Consider the following 16055-nt stretch of genomic DNA (forward strand, 5'->3'; position numbering starts at 1 on the left):
CCCCAAACGCCAGCTTTCATCTGATGCCCAGAGCCTGGCCAAATGACTTCTTTTTCCCCTGCAAAATGGCCTCTCTTTGCGGCCACTCACCCTGGCCCACCCTGACTACCCGAGCAAAAATTTCCAAATATTGCTGGATTTCTCCAAAACTACAGTGGTCAGAAGCTAGATCCCAGCTCGGCCTTATAGCCCCAAATGCCAGCTTTCATCTGATGCCCAGAGCCTGGCCAAATGACTTCTTTTTCCCCTGCAAAATGGCCTCTCTTTGCGGCCACTCGCCTTGGCCCACCCTGACCACCCAACCTAAAAATTTCCAAATTTTGTTGGATTTCTCCAAAACTAAAGTGGTCAGAAGCTAGATCCCAGCTCGGCCTTATAGCCCCAAACGCCAGCTTTCATCTGATGCCCAGAGCCTGGCCAAATGACTTCTTTTTCCCCTGCATAATGGCCTCTCTTTGCGGCCACTCACCCTGGCCCACCCTGACCACCCAACCTAAAAATTTCCAAATTTTGCTGGATTTCTCCAAAACCAAAGTGGTCAGAAGCTAGATCCCAGCTCGGCCTTATAGCCACAAAAGCCAGCTTTCATCTGATGCCCAGAGCCTGGCCAAATGACTTCTTTTTCCCCTGCATAATGGCCTCTCTTTGCGGCCACTCGCCCTGGCCCACCCTGAACACCCAAGCTAAAAATTTCCAAATTTTGTTGTATTTCTCCAAAACCAAAGTGGTCAGAAGCTAGATCCCAGCTCGGCCTTATAGCCCCAAATGCCAGCTTTCATCCGATGCCCAGAGCCTGGCCAAATGACTTCTTTTTCCCCTGCAAAATGGCCTCTCTTTGCGGCCACTCGCCCTGGCCCACCCTGAACACCCAACCTAAAAATTTCCAAATTTTGTTGGATTTCTCCAAAACCAAAGTGGTCAGAAGCTAGATCCCAGCTCGGCCTTATAGCCACAAAAGCCAGCTTTCATCTGATGCCCAGAGCCTGGCCAAATGACTTCTTTTTCCCCTGCAAAATGGCCTCTCTTTGCGGCCACTCGCCCTGGCCCACCCTGACCACCCAACCTAAAAATTTCCACATTTTGTTGGATTTCTCCAAAACCGAAGTGGTCAGAAGCTAGATCCCAGCTCGGCCTTATAGCCACAAACGCCAGCTTTAATCTGATGGCCAGAGCCTTGCCAAATGACTTCTTTTTCCCCTGCAAAATGGCCTCTCTTTGCGGCCACTCGCCTTGGCCCACCCTGACCACCCAACCTAAAAATTTCCAAATTTTGCTGGATTTCTCCAAAACCAAAGTGGTCAGAAGCTAGATCCCAGCTCGGCCTTATAGCCCCAAATGCCAGCTTTCATCCGATGCCCAGAGCCTGGCCAAATGACTTCTTTTTCCCCTGCAAAATGGCCTCTCTTTGCGGCCACTCGCCCTGGCCCACCCTGAACACCCAACCTAAAAATTTCCAAATTTTGTTGGATTTCTCCAAAACTAAAGTGGTCAGAAGCTAGATCCCAGCTCGGCCTTATAGCCCCAAACGCCAGCTTTCATCTGATGCCCAGAGCCTGGCCAAATGACTTCTTTTTCCCCTGCAAAATGGCCTCTCTTTGCAGCCACTCGCCCTTGCCCACCCTGAACACTCAACCAAGAATTTCCAAATTTTGTTGGATTTCTCCAAAACCAAAGTGGTCAGAAGCTAGATCCCAGCTCAGCCTTATAGCCACAAAAGCCAGCTTTCATCTGATGCCCAGAGCCTGGCCAAATGACTTCTTTTTCCCCTGCAAAATGGCCTCTCTTTGCGGCCACTCGCCCTGCCCCACCCTGAACACCCAACCTAAAAATTTCCAAATTTTGCTGGATTTCTCCAAAACTACAGTGGTCAGAAGCTAGATCCCAGCTCGGCCTTATAGCCCCAAATGCCAGCTTTCATCTGATGCCCAGAGCCTGGCCAAATGACTTCTTTTTCCCCTGCAAAATGGCCTCTCTTTGCGGCCACTCGCCTTGGCCCACCCTGACCACCCAACCTAAAAATTGCCAAATTTTGCTGGATTTCTCCAAGACCGAAGTGGTCAGAAGCTAGATCCCAGCTCGGCCTTATAGCCCCAAACGCCAGCTTTCATCTGATGCCCAGAGGTTGGCCACATGACTTCTTTTTCCCCTGCAAAATGGCCTCTCTTTGCGGCCACTCGCCCTGGCCCACCCTGACCACCCAACCTAAAATTTTTCAAATTTTGCTGGATTTCTCCAAAACCAAAGTGGTCAGAAGCTAGATCCCAGCTCGGCCTTATAGCCCCAAATGCCAGCTTTCATCCGATGCCCAGAGCCTGGCCAAATGACTTCTTTTTCCCCTGCAAAATGGCCTCTATTTGCAGCCACTCGCCCTTGCCCACCCTGAACACTCAATCAAGAATTTCCAAATTTTGTTGGATTTCTCCAAAACCAAAGTGGTCAGAAGCTAGATGCCAGCTCGGCCTTATAGCCCCAAACGCCAGCTTTCATCTGATGCCCAGAGCCTGGCCAAATGACTTCTTTTTCCCCTGCAAAATGGCCTCTCTTTGCGGCCACTCACCCTGGCCCACCCTGACTACCCGAGCAAAAATTTCCAAATTTTGCTGGATTTCTCCAAAACTACAGTGGTCAGAAGCTAGATCCCAGCTCGGCCTTATAGCCCCAAACGCCAGCTTTCATCTGATGCCCAGAGCCTGGCCAAATGACTTCTTTTTCCCCTGCAAAATGGCCTCTCTTTGCGGCCACTCGCCCTGGCCCACCCTGACTACCCGAGCAAAAATTTCCAAATTTTTTTGGATTTCTCCAAAACTACAGTGGTCAGAAGCTAGATCCCAGCTCGGCCTTATAGCCCCAAATGCCAGCTTTCATCCGATGCCCAGAGCCTGGCCAAATGACTTCTTTTTCCCCTGCAAAATGGCCTCTCTTTGCGGCCACTCGCCCTGGCCCACCCTGAACACCCAACCTAAAAATTTCCAAATTTTGTTGGATTTCTCCAAAACCAAAGTGGTCAGAAGCTAGATCCCAGCTCGGCCTTATAGCCACAAAAGCCAGCTTTCATCTGATGCCCAGAGCCTGGCCAAATGACTTCTTTTTCCCCTGCAAAATGGCCTCTCTTTGCGGCCACTCACCCTGGCCCACCCTGACCACCCAACCTAAAAATTTCCACATTTTGTTGGATTTCTCCAAAACCGAAGTGGTCAGAAGCTAGATCCCAGCTCGGCCTTATAGCCACAAACGCCAGCTTTCATCTGATGCCCAGAGCCTTGCCAAATGACTTCTTTTTCCCCTGCAAAATGGCCTCTCTTTGCGGCCACTCGCCCTGGCCCACCCTGACCACCCAAGCAAAAATTTCCAAATTTTGCTGGATTTCTCCAAAACTACAGTGCTCAGAAGCTAGATCCCAGCTCGGCCTTATAGCCCCAAACGCCAGCTTTCATCTGATGCCCAGAGGTTGGCCAAATGACTTCTTTTTCCCCTGCAAAATGGCCTCTCTTTGCGGCCACTCGCCCTGGCCCACCCTGACCACCCAACCTAAAAATTTCCAAATTTTGTTGGATTTCTCCAAAACTACAGTGGTCAGAAGCTAGATCCCAGCTCGGCCTTATAGCCCGAAACGCCAGCTTTCATCTGATGCCCAGAGCCTGGCCAAAGGACTTCTTTTTCCCCTGCAAAATGGCCTCTCTTTGCAGCCACTCGCCCTGGCCCACCCTGACCACCCAAGCTAAAAATTTTCAAATTTTGTTGGATTTCTCCAAAACTACAGTGGTCAGAAGCTAGATCCCAGCTCGGCCTTATAGCCACAAAAGCCAGCTTTCATCTGATGCCCAGAGCCTGGCCAAATGACTTCTTTTTCCCCTGAAAAATGGCCTCTCTTTGCGGCCACTCTCCGGGGCTGCTGCCACGGCCACCCCGTGGCTGAGGGTCCCTGTGCACAGGGGGTCCCACTGACACCACTGCTGCCGCTGGGCACTGCTGCTGCTCCTGGGCTGGGGCACAGCGGCGTCCCCAAGAGCTGAGCTGTCACCAGCACAGAGGGGGCTCTCACTGCACTGGCCCCTGCAGCCATGCCACCAAAGCAAGGCAGGAAACTTTCAGCCACCCTTCCTGCTGCAGCCACAGCCACTCCTGGCTCCGGAGCCGCCATCAGCCCACAGGGATGCAAAATCCACCTTCCCGCTCTCAAGGCCTTGACAGCCTTGGCAACTGTGGCACCTGCATCTGGGCTGCTGCAGGGGCTGATGTTTAAGGCTTGCAGCCTCCAAAGGCTCCGGGCTCTGCCTCCCGGCCTGCTCTGCACTGCCCTGGCTCCGCATTGCTCAAGAGACAAAAGCCAAGCCAGGGGATCCTCACCCTGCCAAAATTGCTGAATTGACTGCAGTCCTTAGGACCTTCTCCACTTTCAAAGAACCTCTTCATTTGATCACTGATTTGGCAGATGTCTATGACCTAGTGCAGCGGGCCGAAAATTCCATTTTCAAAGACATTTCTAACCCCAACTAGAGCATTTGCTTTCCCCTTTCATTTCTCTTTTGTCCCACAGACAACACCCACACTATATCATGCACACAAGGTCTCATACCACCCTTCCTGCATTTATAGTAGGCAATGCTAGAGCAGATGCCTCAGCAATGCTTCTCCAAACCTCCCTACGGAATGTTTCTGACCAGGCTAGGATCCGCCACCACTTCTACCATCAAAACATTCCTGCACCGCTCAGCATCTTTAAAATTACCCAAGATCAGGCAAGATCCATGGCAAACACCTGCCCAAATTGTCAGCAACATGCCTTTGCTTCTGTCAGAGCTGCACTCAATCCAAGAGGACTAAAGACTCTCCAGATCGGGCAATCACACATCACACACCAAGCCCCTTTTGGGAGACTAAAATACATCCCCGTCTCAATCCACACCGACAACGCTGCGGTTTCTGCCCCTGCCCATGCTGGTGAAAAATCAAAAGATGCTATAAAACGTTACTTTTTAGCCTTTTCCACCTTCCCTGTTCCACAGGAAATTAAAACTGATCATGGTCCTGCTTATACCTCCCACTGATTCCAACCATTTTCTGACCAGTGGGCTACAAAACATGTCACAGCCATACCACACTCTGCCACAGGACAGTCCATAGTCCAGAGGGCCCACTCTTCCATCCAAAGGATCCTTGATCAACAGAGACAGGGAGTCCACATATTATCTCCCATTGGAGGCCAAGGCCCTTGATGTGCTCAACTTTTTCAACAACTCCCCCAGTCATCAGGCATTTTATATTTAATTGGCAGCCCAATAAAAAGAAAAGCCACCTGTGTTGATCAAAGACCCTGAATCCAAACAAATTATGGGCCCTTTCCCATTCATTACTTGGGAGGGAGGATATGCTTGTGTCTCTACAGCAGCAGGCCCAAGACGGATCCCAGCAAAAAACATAAAACTCTTCTGCCAATGGCCAGGCAAACACCAGAGCCACCATCAGAAAAACAGAACAAAAGCCTAAGAGAGACAGCAGCAGCCTGGAAAAGAAGAAGAAGGACAGAAGAAGATCTCCTAAGCAGTGTGGACCACACAGACCAACTCCAAGAGAGCTCAGACACCACTAACTGCGATATACCGCTTAACAATTGGAAAAACTGTATTCTAGCCTTGATATTTGATTCTTCTAATAAGCTGACTTCAAACCCTTGCCTTACAGAAGAGAAAGTTTAGTGGGACCAGAATTTAAGTTTCACATTGCAATCTCCCTATCTCTATACTTTCAGGCCACCCAAGCCTCCACCCACTACTAAATTAGCTAAAGTCAAAGGATGCTGTCCTTTGTTGCCACTGCAGCAGGAAGCTGGATGCTCCTAACTATGCCGCATGCCTTCGGATGGGTGGTTCCACAGCCAAGCCACAATTTCTTGCCCATGGCCACGCATGTCAACCTCTTCTCACATAGGGACTCAGTATACCAGAGCGGCCAGCTGCTCACAGATCAAATCAATAAGATCCAGACGAAAGACAACAACGACTGGCTCACTGGACTTTTGAAAGACTGGGGCATGAAAGGCTGGCTTTCATCTTTAGTCAAGACTGTTTTGTGGGCTTTGTTTCTTGTATTCATTGTCTTGGTTATTCTATCCAGTTTTGCTCAACGCTTGCAAAAGTCCATGGCAGAAGCCTTCATTCTTGAAAACAAAAAGGGGGCAGTTGTGGAGGCCCAGGGGCCTCTCATTGCAACTGTAATACCTTAGGGCAAAGGGGACCAAGGTGAAACAGAGAAACCCCTCTGAATGCAAGGCTCTCACCCATGGCCACTTGCAGCCTCTTGCAATCCGCAGGTTTTGTTGCTATCACCCACTTCAACTGCCATTTTTTCCTTATATCTACTCTCCAGAGAATGTTCTCCTCTCTCTTCTCCCCTGCTGGTCCTGGCTTCACCCCTTCTCCCCCCCGAATGAAACCCTCAGACCCCAGCCTCATTTTCTCTCTGGCCCTGGACCCTCTTCATGGCAATGCACAGCGTTTCGAGTTCCACACAAAGACCCATCTCTGGCCTCATTCATCAGCACTTGAAGCAAGTGTGCTCCGGCCTCTGGGAGTGCAGGTCGCTCACACGGGCTCACTGTGGACACGCCGCAATCACACCGTCATTGAGTGCACCAGAGAACCTGGCCTCTAATAAAAGGCATGAATGCCACAGCCCACCCAACCCAATGCCTTGCATGTCTCTACTTTTTCCTTCTTCTCTCATCTCTCATGTCACTTTCCCCATTTCCTCTCTCTGGCAGCTTGGCTTCTCTCTCTCCTGCCTGCAGCTTCAGCCACATGTGTGACACTGCAGGAACAGCCTGACCCACAGGGAAGTGGGAGAGGACTCTTTGTCAGCAACTGAAGTGACAGAACAAGGGGGAATGGGATGAAACTGCAAGAGCTGGAATCCATTCCATGATGGGAAGAAGTTCTTTCCTGTCAGGGTGCTTGTCCCTGACACAGGGACCAGCGCAGAGAGGCTTTGCATACCCCATGCCCACGAACATCCAAGGCCAGCTTGGACAGGGGCCGCAGCAACCTGCTGTGCTGGGAGGCTGCTCAGCTTGGAACCAGATGATCTTTAGGGTCCCTTCCAAGCCAAACCGTTCAAGGATTTCATCATTCCACCATGCCCACCTCCCAGTGTGGAGTGGCCCTGAAACTTCTGTGACATCACAGCTCCCACAGTGTTCCAGCTGGAACGTCCAGCACCTGGAAACGACCACAGCAGACACTCTGCCTGCTGCCAGCACTCAGTTGGCGCTCGCTCTGCGCTCTGCCCGTCAGCACTGAGCTGCTGCTGCCTGCTGCCTGGGCTTTTCCTGCTGCCTGCTCTGGAGCACCAATCCCAGCAGGATGAGCACTGCTGCGCCAGTGGAGGTACTGTGCCATTCCAGGGAGGGGGCAGCCTGCTTGAGCAGGCTGCAGCCACGTGGCAATGGATGGTGTGGGACAGGAACCCCACTGTGAGATTGTGCTGTCTCTTGCAGACTGCCAGAGACACTGTGGAGGAGATGGAAGTGGACATGGTGCTGAATGAGGAAGAAATGATGGAAGTGGACGTGGAAGAGCAGGTTGACGACATGGAAGTAGATGTGGAGGATGACATCGAGGAGATGGAAGTGACACCAGGAGGAATTTCCCCAGGGAAAGGCTGCTCAGGCCTTGACAGGGGCTGCCCAGGGAGCTTTGCAGTGCCCATCCCTGCAGCTGTCCCAGGAAGGCCTGCAGGTGGCACTCAGGGCTCTGGGCTGGGGACAAGCTGGGCATCGAGCACTGCTGGGACTGCATGGTCTCACAGACCTTTCCCAACCTTAATGATTCCATGACTCTATGATTCTATGAAGGCATGATTCACAACAGAGTTAACTCAAATCTATCATACACAAATATTACAGAGGTCAAAATTCATGTGAATGAAATTTAAGTTTATTCTTTAAGACTGAAAGAATCGTATGTCGATGTTGCATATAGGTAAAGCCCTATAAAAGAAGAGCCTTGTTACCCTTGTAAGATGATGCCTCGGACCTGCTACTTGGGCTAAGTACAGCTAACAGGCAGGGGTGAGGGGCTCCCAGCAGGGCAGGGAGAGCCGAGCTCAGGATCCCAGGCACCCGAGCAGAAGGGGATAGGTGTCTCCTTTATTGAGGTGGGTGTTAATAAGATCCCAGTTCAGTGACTGTTGTCACCAGTAGAGGCTCACCCCACGGCAGAGGAAGCAGCTCTGGGCTGGGCTCCTGCAGCAGCAGTGGAATTCCTTTCCCCAAGAGCAGTGGCTCCCACAGTGCTCCTCCAAAGCTAAGACAGGGCTAGGAGCTGCACCCAGCCCCTTCCCCCAGCCCAAATCCCACAGTATCTCTGGCCCTCCTCCTGCTTCCCCAGGGAAAACTCCCAAAGAAACAGAGCTCTCCCTTTGTCTGAAGCACCCAGCAATCACCTGCCATTAGCAACTCACTAGGAAGAAATTCTACAGGTGAAAAGGAAGAACAGAAAAGAAAACCCTTCCCCAAACAAGGAGATGGCCAGATGATGAAGGAGCACACACACATCCCCAGCTGGTGAGAAACCCTCCCCCTGCCTCAAAGAGGGAGAGTCTGACGGTGCAGGAGTGAAACCCACAGACATTACAACCAGCCAGGTTCCAGCTGAACTGCAAGGGCAGCCACAGCCAGCAGCAGTCCCTGTAGAACCAAGGAGATCGAAGATGAAATCAGAGCACCCAAATGCTGTGGAGTCTGGCAAATCTGGGGCCATCTCAATACACCACCTTCACTGCAACCATTAATGCCCATACCAACCCAGAGACAGTGGGCTCTGCCACCAACAAGCTTAGAAATTATGAGAGTGTGATCAATGGCCCCATGCAGGCCTGATGCAGTCTCTGCTGTGGTTAAGGACCTCAGAAAGGAATTTAAAGAGGAAATGAGGGAGGCAGGAGGTAAGATAAATGCAGCACTAGCGCAAGTCACAGCCTCAAAGTCAGAGCCCAATGTCCCCCAGCTACTGTGAGAGTACATCCCACGAGCTGACCTGTGCTTCTTCCTGAGTGACCATGGGGAAGGCATGGGAACGTGGGATGGGAAACCCACTTCTGTCTTAGCAGCACAAGGAGGGAAAACTCAACTCAAGGAAGGAAACGCTAATCGAGGGAGTTCCAGTAAGGTGAAGGGAGCCTCCTGCCATGACCAAGCTGCTGGGATGATCTGTCAGATCCCCTTGAAGGTACCTCTAGTATGAATGCCCAGGAAAGAAAGAATAACCACGGCTAGAGGGGCCCTGCCTCTAGCCAGGGAGAGGCACGGGAAAACCAGGTCTTTTGGATGGTGTGGATCCAATGGCCTTTCCACATCTGCTGTGGAAAGGAAGGTGCCCACAGCACAGCTCGTACAGCAGGATACCCAGGGACCAGTTGATCGCTGGCTGGCCATGGTAGCAGCCAAAGAGGATCCACTCTGGTGGGCTGTACTCCCGCATTCCTATGGGATATGGGCGCAGCTCATCAGGCCCATGCTGCTCCCTCCCTTCCTCCCTCCCTCCCTGCCAGCTCCCGTTCCACAACAGCCAGCCCCTGCCCTGCCAAAAAGCAACTGGGCTGCAGCTGGCTGAGGAAGGATTCTCCCTCTCTCCCTGTTCCTGCTCTACCAGCAAAGGGGGGAACCTCCGCTGCCCGGCTGGGCCCGGCTTTGGGCTCACCTGACATCCGGGTGTAGAACGTGTCCTGGAGGATCGTGCCTCACCCAAAGTCGATGAGCTTCGCCTCGCCCGTGCCCAGGTCCACGAGGACGTTCTCGGCCTTGATGTCACGGTGCAGACGCCGCGGCTGCTGCAGGGCCGCACGGCCTCCAGCACCGGGTGGAGCAGCCCCCGTGCCACGGGCTCCGTCAGGAAGCCCCGCTCCTCCAGCAAGTGCCAGAGCTCCTGACTGCGCTCCGCATGCTCCATGACCAGCGCCAAGCCGTCAGGCACCTCGAACCAGCCCAGGAGCCTCACCACGCCGCGGAAGCCGGGCCGCCACACCTTCCACAGCAGCGCCAGCTCCAGGGGCACAAGGGCACCCTTGTGCTGCGGGGGGACCGCGATGCCGACAGCGGGGCCGATGCTGCGCCACGCCTTGGGCCCCCTGCCCGGCCCCGCCGGGACTCGCCACTGACCGGCCCGGCACGCTGCGCGGGCCCCGCTCTCTCCACGCTCGCTCCCCTCCGCCTGCCACCCTGCCGGGCCTCGCCTCAGCCCCGCCCGGCACGCCCCGCCGGCTCCTCCGCGGGCCCCGCTCCCTCACCGGCCGCGCCCACTCCCAGATGCGCTCCCGGCACGCTCGCTTGATGGCCGCCTGCGAGCCAAGGCCAGCGGCGGGCTCAGCTCGCCGCCCGCCGCCCCGCTCCGACCCGGCCCCGTCGCTTACCGGGGCGCCGCCGGCGAGCCGGGTCCCGGAGTAAACGCTGCCGCAGCCGCCGCTGCCCAGCAGCGGCCCTCCTGGCAGAGCTGCTCTGGGCGAGGCTTCTCCGCCCGTGCGGGCGGCACCGCGCTCTCGCTCTTGTGCCCGGGGCAGCCGAGCGCCCGGCGCGCTGCTGCTTGCCGAGCCGCCCCGGGCTGCGGCGGCTCGGGGCCGGCGGCTGAGCCGGCGAGCGGCGGAGCTCGGAGCGGGGAAGCCGCCGGCAGCGCTGTCGGCGGCGGGCCAGGAGCCGGGCGGCAGCGGGGCGGCTGCGGGCGGAACCGCGGCAGGGGCTTCGTTGGGGGCCGGGGCCTCGGCCGGGGCCGGGCCAGAGCCCGCGCCAGGCGCAGCCGAAAGACCGTGCTGCTCCGCCAGCAGCAGAGCGAGCGGCACCTCCAGCGGCGCCATGGGCGGGACTGAGAGAGCCCGGCGGAGGCGGAAGCACGGCGGGCCGGGCAGCGGCGGGCACGGGGCGGCCCCGCCGAGGGGCGCCGTGCGGGACGCGGCATCAGCCGGCCCGGGAGAGGCGGGACACGGACGGGACGGGACGGGAGTAGAGCGAGTGTGAGAGGGAAAAGGGATGGGGAGCCAGTGGAAAGTCCAAAGTCATTTCTGCTAGAGCAATAACCAAAGAAAACAATGGGGCAATAAAGAAGAGTGCTGGCTTGTGGCTTCTTTCTTCTTTGGGTGAGACAAAGTATTTCATGGGGAAGAATTGCCTCTTCTGACAGTTTTGCCAGAGTGGACAGGAGTGCAGCATTGAATTTTCAAGTCGAAAAGGGAAATCGTGTCAGTAATGTCATCTCTTTTCATCCTCTCTTGAGACAGTTGCAGGCTGCCAAAAGACATGGTCTGCACTGTGCAACTTGGGGCCAAGTTTGTTTTTCTGCCAGAGGATGAGGAGGGGAAGCATTTCAGAATCATGGAGTCGTGCCATGGTTGGGCTTGGAAGGGATCTGAAAAATCCCATGGCTGCAACCCCCGTGCTGTGGCTGGGGAGCCCTTGCACTAGACCGGCTTTGTCTGGAGCTCCGTGCAGCCTGGCCTTGACCACTGTCAGGGACGGGACATGCACGCCTTCTCTGGGCAACCTGTTCCAGGAGAGTCTTTTTTTCTGAATCCCTTAGCTAAACCTAATCTGTCTCCATTTGGATCCATTCTCCCTTGTCCTGTCCTTGCCTGCCCTTGTACAAAGTGACAAAGTGGGGGGGGGGGGTATTGGTTGTGGAAGAGATTAAGAAAAGTGCCCAATGAACAGACAATCAGTGCCCCACCTCTAACAGATAGGAATAGAATTCCCCTATTTGCAACCTAAGACAACTGGGATCCTGGATCCATTTTTCCTGTGGCTGTGAGTCCCACCCCAGGCGGAGCAGAACTGGGAGCTGGGACTGCGATCCCTGATTGCCAGTCCCCTTGTCTCTCTCTCTCCTGTTCCCTCCCTTTCCTCTGGGGGATCACAAATCTCAGAGCAGCTGCAGAGCCCCGTGCCCAGGCCGGGTTTCCCAGCAAAGGGAGGCCTGGGGGTGAGGTGCCCCGGGCTAGCCAGGAATGGGGGTCCGGGGGTCCCTGGGTTCATGGAAACAGGGAATCCAGGGGCTGGCAGAGGAGGATACCCGGGAAAGGGGGTGCAGGGGGTGTTGGTGCAGGATAAGGGAGTGCAGGGGGTCCTGGAACTGGGGAAGGAGATGCAGGGGGGTCCCAGTGCCCCGGAATGGGGATTCAAGGGGGTCCCTGGGGGAGTCCCCAAAGCCCCTCCCAGGGGGGAGCAGGAGCTGGGTCGGGAGCTCTGGGCAGAGAAAAGGGGGTGACCCCGGCATGGGGGGGACATGGGGGAGTCAGACGCGCTCTGAGGGGGGACACGACCCCCGGGGACCCCCCTCACCTTCTCCCACAGGGGAGGCCGAGCCCGAGCCCAGCAGACGAAGCCCAACACGAAGCCCCCGAGCCCCGGCAGTACCTTGGGGGGCGTCCGGCGGCAGCTCCGGGGGCGGGAGGGGCAGGATCCGGGAAACGGCGGCTGGGAAGGGACCGGCATGGACTGGGACAGGCTGGGATGGACTGGGACAGGCATGGACTGGGACAGGGATGGATTGGGACAGGCATGGACTGGGACAGGCATGGACTGGGACAGGCTGGGATGGACTGGGACAGGCATGGACTGGGACAGGCATGGACTGGGACAAGCTGGGATGGACTGGGACAGGGATGGACCGGGACAGGCATGGACTGGGACAGGCATGGACTGGGACAAGCTGGGATGGACTGGGACAGGCTGGGATGGACTGGGACAGGGATGGATTGGGACAGGCTGGGATGGACTGGGACAGGCTGGGATGGACTGGGACAGGGATGGATTGGGACAGGTTGGGATGGACTGGGACAGGCATGGATTGGGACAGGCTGGGATGGACTGGAACACTGGGACACACCAGGGTACACCGAGATACCCCAGGACACACCAGAATACACTGGGACACACCACACCCAAGACTGGGACCCACTGGGAGCAGGATCAGAGCACACTGGGACCTAGCAGGACCAGAAGTGGGGCAGCAGGGATCATAGTGGCAGCAACTGGGATATACTGGGAGTGACTGGGATCATACTGGTGGAAACTGGAACTGTATTGGGTTAGCTGGATGTGACTGGGAAGGACCATGAGTATGCTGAGGGCAACTGGGATATACTGGGAGTGTCTGTAACCATACTGGGGGTGACTGGTTTGACTGGGACCATGCTGGGGGAGAATGGGATCACACTTGGAATGACTGGGCCTGTGCTAGGGGCAACTGAGAGCAACTGGGATCATACTGGAGCAACTGGGACCACACTGAGGGTGACTGGGGTCATACTGGGATCATATTGGAAGTCACTAGGAGCAAGCTGAGAACAGCTGGGACTATGTTGGGGCAACTGGGATATACAGGGAGTAACTGGAATCATGCTGGAGTTGACTGGGAGTTGCTGTGAGCAACTGGAATCGTGGAAGCTGCTGGGAGAAACTGGGAGTGCGTGGAAGCTGCGGGCAAGTGGAATATACTGGGAGAGGCCAGGAGTGACTGGAATCACAGAGCAATCACAAAGGAAGCTACTGGAATAATATACTGGGACTGTCTGGGAGTGACTGGGATGGTACTGGGAGTAACTGGAACCATACTAGGTGACTGGGACCATACTGGGATGATAGTGGGGGCAAAGGGCATTGTACTGAGAGTACTGGGAGTGACTGAGATGATACTGGGGGTGAGTGGAACCATACTGGGAGAGGCTGGAACCATCCTAGGGGTGAATGGTAACACCTGGGACCATGCTGGGATCATTCTGGGAGTGACTGGGATCATACTGGGATTGTAATGAATGCAACTGAAAGTTACTGGGATCATACTGGGTGTGACTGGGAGCCGCAGAGCCCATGCTCGGAGTGACCTGGGCACCCCTGGGGGAACTGGGGCAACTGGCCCAGCTGGGGCTCAGGGTTGTTCTCCCCCAGGGCTGCCCCAGGTCCTGCTGCCACCTCTGACCCCACAGAGCCAAGGGACAGGGGAGAGCTGAGGGACAAGGACAGGAGACAGGGACAGGGACAGGAGAGGGACAGGGCAGAGCCAGGGAACACGGCCTGGCCGAGGGACACTGAGCTCCAGCACTTGGGGTTGTTGCCCTTGGGCTCCCAGCACAGCCCAGGGGCAGAATCCCCTCCAGAAACTGTTGTTTGCTTTCAGCTTTGCTCTGGAACATTCCCCAGGAGCCCCTGCAGCGGCTGCAGCCCGGCCGGGTGCCCGGGGCCACCAAAGCCGCTCCAGCAGTGCCCTCCTGCCCCGGGCAGGGCACACAACAGCCAAGGAAAGGCTCCTGCTGGGCTCAGGGCAGGCACAGGGCACTCCCCTGGCACTGCCACGGGCACAGCAGAGCCGGCCTGGGCACAGCATTGGCATCCATGTCCCATGCAATCCCAGCACGGATTAGGGCTCATTGTGTTACAAATGAGAAGCTTGACTAGGCCAATATTCAAGCAGCAATCAATTTATTAATTAATATGGTAAAGTATGAGCAATACAGCACTTGGTAACAGTGGGAGAAATTTTCCCTCCAACTGCACACTGATAGTTGGGGCTTACAGGTATTTAGAGGGGTACTCATAAGCTTTCTCAGCAGCTTCCATTCCAAATTTTTACGTCACAATTCTATACACTATTATGATTTAATTTTTCTCAGGATGTATCCCAGAAAGGAGTATCCCCAGATGGTGGGGTCCGGCTTCTGAAAGAAGGAAGAAATCTCTCAGCTGGTGAGGTCCAGATTCCAGATGTGGGTTCACCTTTTAATTGCAAATCTCATACCAGTGATATCCAGCTTCCCTTGGTGGAAACTAGCAATCCTTGAGCAGATGTTCATCTTCCTTTCTCAAGCTGCTTTTCACTGTTTTGTTAATGCGTCAAGATAAGCATGTTTCCTTTTGATATATTCTAAAGCTACAGTTTCAAAGATCCTTACTACAAGCAATATTCCAAAATTATACTTCAAAAGGTTATTATTGCAAAACTCTTTTTAGCTCAAAGCAGAAAGTTCCTGTCAAACAGCAACATGCTTAAAGCTTTAATTCGAATGCTCCTAAATCAAGATTTATAAAGGTTAATTGTGAACAAAGGAGAGGTTCAATGGCCTTCTTCCATGCTTTCCTTCCTCAGTTATTTATTAGAATTGTCTTTATAACTGTCCCACAGTCAGTTTCCACACATATCACAATCACAGATATACACGTTGCCTGTATGTACCTGACATGAAACACAGCTTTGTATTTCACATTACTACTTTTTTTCTTTTTGTTACCTTTAATAACATTTTCTTTATAACCTTTTAAAATTTTAAGCCTGCTTTACTTTTCTCCTAATCCTATCTCACAACAAAATAAATACATAAATATTCAAGTGACAATAAAACCCACCACACTCATGAATACATTAATTAAGAAATCTCAAAATTAGAAAAATCTTAAATTAACAAACCATAACCACTACAATGTCATAATAAACCTTTTCCCAAAGTTTCTCTAATTCTCTAAAGTTCCCAGTAAAGGCTGTTTTGAGCCTCTGAGAATCTCTTGTTGGTATTTCTCCAGGGAGGCCAACTCAAAGGACAAAATAATAGTAAGTCCTTTTAAAGGTCTTCTTGAGAGAGTTGTTTGGAGGAAACAGCTGCAAGAGGAAATCTGGGAGCAAGGAGAAGGGCATAGATCCAGCCGCTCTAATTGAAGAGATGTCCTTAGACATGGCCATTTAACCAGGAGAGCTGGAAACACCTGAAGGAGGGGGTCATGAAATATTAGACTGAATGTTGGTGGCTCAAATAGAGGGGAAGATCAGTATTTCTTCTCCAGAAATCAGTAGAAGAATCCATGAGATCCAGGAAATAATTTCCTGTTCCTGATGGGATAACTTTGCCATTTCTTAAATGTACTCATGTGACCCAGGTAATAAAGGTTTGCTTGTATATGATGAAATATGCAAGTATTAAAACCTGTGCCCCTTTCCAGGCAGCCATCAGCTGTGTGCCCATGAACAGGCAGTGCCACTTGTGCCCTGAGGTGCCCAGCTGGGATTGGATCTCTCCGAGAGCACCTG

The sequence above is a fragment of the Passer domesticus genome, chromosome 18 (genome assembly GCF_036417665.1).
Source record: "Passer domesticus isolate bPasDom1 chromosome 18, bPasDom1.hap1, whole genome shotgun sequence".
Classification (NCBI taxonomy): Eukaryota; Metazoa; Chordata; class Aves; order Passeriformes; family Passeridae; genus Passer; species Passer domesticus.